We start from the raw sequence: 7,550 nt of genomic DNA, 5'->3' as shown, positions 1-7,550 counted from the left end.
TCTCTTCTTTGCATAGACTATTCTTGGGGCTTGTCAAAGGGAGATAAGCTGTCCAGCAAAGTCATTTCTTTCTGAAGCTCAACCAAATATTCTGTAAGATCATAGGTATCACAGATGAAAAAAGTAGAAAAAAGTGAGGTACAAAGCAATCAAGTGTCTTTTTAATGGTAATATAAACAGAGCCCCAACCTGCATATGACTTATTCCAACCTTAGAGCAGCCTTGTGGTTACAAAAACTCTTGTTTACTTTCACCTTAGAGACATATTCTCAAAAAGAAAACTAACTAGAGTTGAGGTATGTACTTTCAACAGCCTCAATCTTGTACCTACTGACCATGATCTTGCATTTAAGATGTACACTAGAAGGAAGGAAAATGTGCATGTTCTGCCTATACACTATGCTCTTGTCCTGGGATTGCAAAGTATTTTGCAGACTGCTACAGAATAGTCTGAGGTTTTTTACAGACAAATAAATGGGAACACAGAGAAGTTTAAAAAAATCATGAAGATTTTAAAATAAATCATTGTAGAAATGGTAACCTGTCCCAAAAGTCTGCTGATCTAAACAGAATTCCTCTTGCAACTTAATAAATTATGCCAATGGCATAGGTGGCAGGTGGGCAATAGAATTTTGAGCTATAGCTCAGGTGCAAAATTATTTTTTACCGATAACATAAATACATCTGTGAGTTAAATGAGAAATATAGTCCCACAACATAAAATTATCTCTGCTACTAATCCAAGGGAATTTCATTTCATGATTTCTGCATATTTGAATCTCTAATTTACGATTCAGCCAACTGTCCAACCACTAAAGAAATCAAAAGTCAATGTTGCATTTACAACTCAAAACAGATGACTAGGATAAAAATGCCTGAAAGCTCTTATTAAATCTTATCATCCAGAGTTAATTGTAAAGCATTTTCCTAGACTGTTAGAGCAGTGAACAAGCACAACATAAATTATGTGTAATTTTGAGTAATTACAGACGATGTTAGCATTTTTGAAACATCACTCACAGTGAGAGTTCCAAACTGACCGATTTATACGATACTGTGCCTCCTTCATCTTCCCTGACAAATATCATCCACCTCATGGTTCTGCTTGATAAATGAACAACACATTAAAAGATATGGTAAACTGCTGGCTTTGCTTAGAACAGGACCTAATTAAACAAGCATTTTCTGTCAGCAATTTCTGATAAGGTATAGTTCCTCGCCAGCCCTGACTTCATTTGCAGGTTGGTGCAAGAAAAACCAGTGTCAGTAAAGACAACAGCTCCATCCCCTGGGTAGAGTTAGAGTGTATAAACCAGCAGCCACCCCAATAACATGGTGGTGGAGGAGAAAGGAAGACTGAAAACCTTCCCTATGATCCCAGTACTATGTTTTCATATCTGGGCTCACAGAAAGCAAGGCGTCTGCCACCAACACTTTGGTGAACAGCCACAATCCTGTGTAAGCCACAGAGGGGCAAATGTGCTTTCCCAGCTCATCACTAACAACCAACACCAAGGGACTATAGGACTTGAGGTGTGGTTTTGACTCTGATGTTGATGCTACATGCAAGTCAGGCAAATTTTCATGGTCTTTCTGTGCTGTGGCTTTCTACTCAGCATTCCACAGGGGTAACTGTCTATGGTACCCACTCTTAAGTCACATAACAGCATGAAGAGTTTTGGTATTTATCTAAGCAGACTGGTAAGCATTTTAGAGCCCCAGGCACATACTGGATAGGATATAAAGCTGCATATTTCTTTTCAAAAAGCACATACCCTTCTAGCTCTGGGAAAAGAGAAAAGAAGGATGACTCACAAGCAGCAGATGTTGGTAGCATCTCTTAACACATTACTGGAATGCACTCAGAGGTTGTAGGAATGCAGGCTCCCTTAAAGCCTACCTAGAATAGATTTGAACAAAATGCTGTAGCAAGCCAGATCCTACATCATTCCCTTTGTCTCACTTTATCAGCTGTAGTCACAATATTTTGCTTCTTTGTCAGACCTTCTCTCCAAAAACATCCAAGCACACAATAAATATGAATTACTAAAGCAGCACAGCATTCCTGATGTGTACAGTGGCTCTGTTATCAGTAGCCCTGGGAGAGTATTACATTGTAATATTATTGCTGAAGAAAATCAGCTGAGTGTCTTGGTGCAGCACAGCAGGATTTGAGACCAATAATAGAGCAGGTCCCATTTTTCCAGCAAAGAATGCAGACCAGATGTAAAAATTAAATGTCTAAGCTCTTTCTATAGAGAATAGAGAGAGAGGCTGAATCCTCAGCAAAACATGCACTTTACCTTAGACACCCTTCTGAGGACAGGAAGATTTCACCCTCTAAAGGAGTGTTTATCTCTTCCCAGGCCATTATCTGCTGGCCACACAGGAGGTGTCCCCATGGGCCAGAGGTGCCCAAGGGACTGCTGAGGCTTCAAACTGAAAGAGTAGGTCTAGATCAGATATTCAGAAGAAATTCTTTACTGTGACGGCACTGAGGTACTGGAACTGATTGTCCAGAGAAGCTGTGGATCCCCCATTCCTGGAAGTATTCCAGGCCAGGTTGGATGGGCTTTGAGCAACCTGGTCTAGTGAAGGGTGTCCCTGTCCACACCAAGGGGTGTTGGAACTAGGTGGTCTTAATAGTCCCTTCCAACCCAACCATTCTGTGATTTTATGATCCTGACATTTATGATCCTGCACAACTCCAAAGGGGATGAAGAGAAGTTTCATTAAGACAACAGTGCAAGACACTCTAGTGAAGAGTAACATCTCAGAGGAACCCAGTTTTCTCTGTTGGGTACCAGTAGTTGTGCACATGCTGCTTCACAAGGTTCACAAGGGTGTACAACTCAGCAGGCACATCCACTGCTGGTGGACATACCTAGTGTCAGCACCAACTACTACCCCCTGACCCACTGCTCAATCTGACATGTGGGAAAAACAAGCTGGCCAACCCCTCTTTTAACTGAGAGACTTTTGTACTGAGGACCAGATGCAAGAACATGGCACTGGTTTCATGCTTAGTGTGATAAAAACTTTCTTTAGACCTGTAGTAAATTGTTTGTTCTATCAGTATCAGATCCCTGTCCACAACAGAGAGATAATGGTTTTCTCCACCTTAGCTACTCTGCATGTAAGGCCAGGGGAGCCCCTCTCAGTTTGTGTCCGGATAATGGGTACTGCAATGTATCAGAATGATAACAAGAAAAACTATGCTATTTAGCTACTTTTGCTGTTGCATCCTCCCCGCCAGCCTCTGCCTGCAGCTCATTGTCCTGTCTCTGCAAGTAAATACTGTGATAGCATCTAAAAGCAAAACACAGCTGTAGTGAAACATCCGATCAGTTTGCAGCCATTAAACAAACAGAATGCCTGCTCTTTCCTTTTGTTTAAAGTATCTTTACTTGGGACCAAGTCCTCTCTATCACTGCCTTTGTGCTTCAGTGCACACCTTAGGTTTTCAAACCTGACTTGGTTTTGGCTGAAAAGTTTCATTGAGAGAGCCTAGAGCCAGCATCTCCACCCACACTATTTTCTCCCACCAATCAATACATTATAAAAGCTGGAGCGTCTCCCTTTGCTGAAAATGTGGCAAGGGATGAGGAGCCACACTATGGTCAGGCTCTAATGCAACTTCTTGCAAGCCAGCTGCACCATTGCACATGCCAGCCTCCTGCTTCCCCTCAACCCTTTCAACTTCCCTGATTCTCCATGTAGCTGATAAAGTCTAGTCCAATCCTACAACAGCTCCAGTGGCACCACTCAGAAAACAAGAAAAGCTTTGCCTGCTCTGTAACAGGTATTTGGGGTTGGCACACTGCAGCAGTGTTTTGAGGAGCCTGGGAATGTTTTTAAGGTGTTTGGATGAGCTGAATTTATAATAACTGAAGTCTTTTGTGGCTGTAAGTTCCTGCCTCCTCATTTGTTTGTTTTAAGTGTGTTCAGGATTTTCCTGAGCTGCTTTTAAGATGATTGACAAAGGGATCTGCTGTGCAGGGGCTGGGCAAGACAGAGCTCACAGTAGATAATAACTGCTTTGTATTCATGATAGCCCTGGCAAAGGCTTGCTCTGGAGTGAATAGGTTCCATCCAGAAACACCAGCATCAGAGGGTGTCAAGATGCATCTAACTGCAGACCGAGACCCCACATAGGCTGCACATACCCCAGACTGTCACCATGTGCAACCAGACTCTACCTGGTGCTTCATCACACCTGTGAGATCCACACCATGTGTCAGCCAAGCATGACTGAGATGTGCAAGTGGACTCACATTTAAGGACAGCACAGCTCATGAGAGAAGGGAGGAGGTAGCATCTCATCGCTGGGCAGTGTGCAGATCCAAAAGGAGCAGGAAGATGGAGGGAAGCTGCTGTCTGATCATGAGATTTGGGGCACACTGGACAAAAAGCACCATTTAAAAGGGCTGGGAATCAGACAGTGCAGAGAAGATGGAGGCATTTGGTTGTGAGGATGCTCATGGCTGTGAGGATATTCACTTTGTCCCTGCAAAGAGAACATTCAGAACATGATGACGGAACAACAACAAGAGGAAAATACTTCATACTCTTTTAGCTGAAGAGGAAAAGGGGCAGAGAGTGAAGCACCGTGTTAAAAATGCCTGAACAAAAATCTGAGGAGGAACAAAAAACAATGGCTTCTGCAGATACTTCATTCTGGAATTTCTGATGCAGGTGGGAAGGTTATATAATTATGCAAAGCCATAGGCTAAGAGAGGAAGTATGTCTTCTCCTTATATATGGGCTTGCTAATTTGAATATTTCCAGAAACCCTTCTCTGGTAAGTCTTCAACAACAAAGCTAAAACCTGCACAACAACAATAAATTTTTTAAAATTATATTTTTGTGTCATTAGTACCAAGTATACAGATGAAGTATAAATCACACCGCAATTAGGAGACATGGAGGACAGGTAATCCTCCTGTACCCCCATGATTTCTTTTGAGGGGGCAACAGTTATGTCAGTTACAAGCATTCAAAAAAAAAAAAAAGCCAGCTATCTCCAAATTATTAAACTTTCTTTATTTCATCATAATAAGTTTTTCTTCTAGGAAGTAATTGCATTTTGTTTTTAACTATTTGCCACTAACACTAGCAACTTTGGAGGTCACATCCCAGAGCTTCCAGTCATGATAAAATCTCTCTAAATAATTGAAACGCTGAACTGCTTTCTTAGGTGGGTGTTTTTTTTAGTGAAAACACATGTATTGCAAGAATTTTGTGATGAAACTCCCAAAGCCAGGAACACTGACCATTACTCCTGAAGTCAGGTTTTTATTATAAAAGAAGGGACTGATTTTCTTCTTATCTCACACCTAAAGTTAATCCCTTCACAGGATGGAAGGGCACATGGAAAGAGAAATAAAACAGGCACAGGCTCATGGCCCACTTTGGGGTGCTGAGGCATTCTGTGAGGTGCCAGGGAGGCCAGGCTGAGCCAGCATCACCTCCAGACAGCAGCATCACATCACACCCCACTGCACTAAGAGGGCATGGAGAGAAACTGGCACAATTTGTTGGACCAATGTTCCAATGCCCAGCCTTCATGTCAACATGTCCTGAGGTGTAACACAGGATGTCCCATAATGACACACATTTCATTTGGGACCTACAGACTTCATTGTCTGCTACCAGCTGCCTATTGGCAACCCACATCTGTGCTAGAGGTATTTATGGGATTCACTCCATTCTAATACTACTGTGTCTGCCTGTGCCTGAAGTCTGCACAGCCTTTCTGCAAAATATATTACACCCTCCCTACCTCAGTATAGTACCATTTGATTCTTGGCTTGTTTCATTTCATGAACTTACAGGCTGACTTCTAAAACCAGTCATGAAATGAAACAAGCAGTGTAAGGGAAAAGGAAAAAAAATAGAGAGAAAGAAAACCCGAGGGAGGAAACAGATATCAATTCCTGATTTCCAAAAGGCTAATATAAAAAAGCAAAGGAATGGGAAGGAAGCATTTGAAATTTCATTTTAAAAAATACCCTGGCAGTCTCTTCCCAGCAACAGTGTTGGGGCTGAATGATATATTTGTAGGTGAATCAGGTGAACAAAAAAAAAAAAAAATAGAAAACTGTAGCCATACAAATATCCAGAAGTATGCCACAAACTCATCCACACAGCTCCCTGGTGAAGTAAAAGGGTCGGCAAGTCCTCCACAGGATCTCTCCAAAAGCAGGGAAATGACGGTATGTGACAGAGCTGGTACAGCCCTTGCTCTTCAGACAGAGAGGGTTTTACTGGGAGTAAGAGGGTTTGGAAACATGCTTCACTACCAGGTTTCCACAGTCCCTGGAATCATTCCTCAGTGCCACAAACAAGCATAAGTGAGCACAATCAGAAATACCCTCAGGTACCACCAGGTTAAACCAGGCTACCCATGACTTAATCAAATGAAAACAGGTTGGCCAAGAACTTACGTTATTCTTCATAAGCCACTGAGAACCCCACCAGCTTCCACTGGAAAGGACCACCTGGCATTTGGCAGGCACATTTTAGTTCTCATGGTGGTGTAACAGCCCTTCCCACTGACAGAGCAAATGGCTCTACTCCCCTTGGCTCCAACAGCTATAGAGAATTTTGCCACAGACCTTGTAGAGCATCTTTAAAGGCAGTGTGATAACTTTCACAAAGGCAAGGATCAAAACTTGGAGGGGAAAATAAGCAGCCACTATGAAACACAGGAGATCCTTTCTATTGAATTGTACAGTATGGAAGATATGCTCACATAAGGTGCTGTCATAATATGAGTAATTTAAAAACACAGGGTATGCAGTTCCTCACACTAAAGAATAGGTTCATAAAGGAATTGTAAGGTTTCTTAAATGATTTATAGCTGTTATAACCATTTTACAGATGAGTAATATATTTTATAAGTCCATCAACAGAAGACTTAATAGATAGGCAATCAATCAGCCTGCATGATAACTAATTAACTATATACTAAAACACCCCTTAGTGCCCTATTAACCCCTCACACTCTGGTCATGAACATACCCTTAGCACAAGCCCCAGTACAAGAAACAAAAGCCATCTGTCCTACCCAGTCCCTCGAATCCATTAGTCTCTGGCTCTTAACCTGCAGCTCAAGGATGAAGGAGCCTAACTTGGCAGCCTGCCCTGGAAGGCAGCAGGCCCCTGATTTTCTGGAGCAGCAGGAAAGGAGCATCTCCCCTCTTCTGGGTTTCTGCTAACAGTTGTTTCTGACAGGGCTCTCTGTCATGTGTACCGTGACTTTGGCACATCAATATTCCCCCTTTGCTGGGCTGCTGGGGCAGCTTGCGAAGAACTGCCGCCCATGGGAAGGAGTCATGTTGGAGAAGTCCATGGAGGACTGTCTCCTGTGGGAGGGCCCCTATGCTGGAGCACAGGAAGGAGTCCTCCCCCTGAGGAAGAAGGAGCAACAGAGACAATATGTGAAGAACTGACCACAACCCCCATTCCCTGTCTCCCTACACAGCTGAGGGAGGCAGAGGTAGAGAAAATCGGGAGTGAAATTGAGGCTGGGAAGAAGGGAGCAGTAG

Source organism: Corvus brachyrhynchos, unplaced genomic scaffold, assembly GCF_000691975.1.
Source record: "Corvus brachyrhynchos isolate BGI_N302 unplaced genomic scaffold, ASM69197v1 scaffold23, whole genome shotgun sequence".
Taxonomy (NCBI): domain Eukaryota; kingdom Metazoa; phylum Chordata; class Aves; order Passeriformes; family Corvidae; genus Corvus; species Corvus brachyrhynchos.
Note: the sequence above shows the minus strand (reverse complement) of the source record.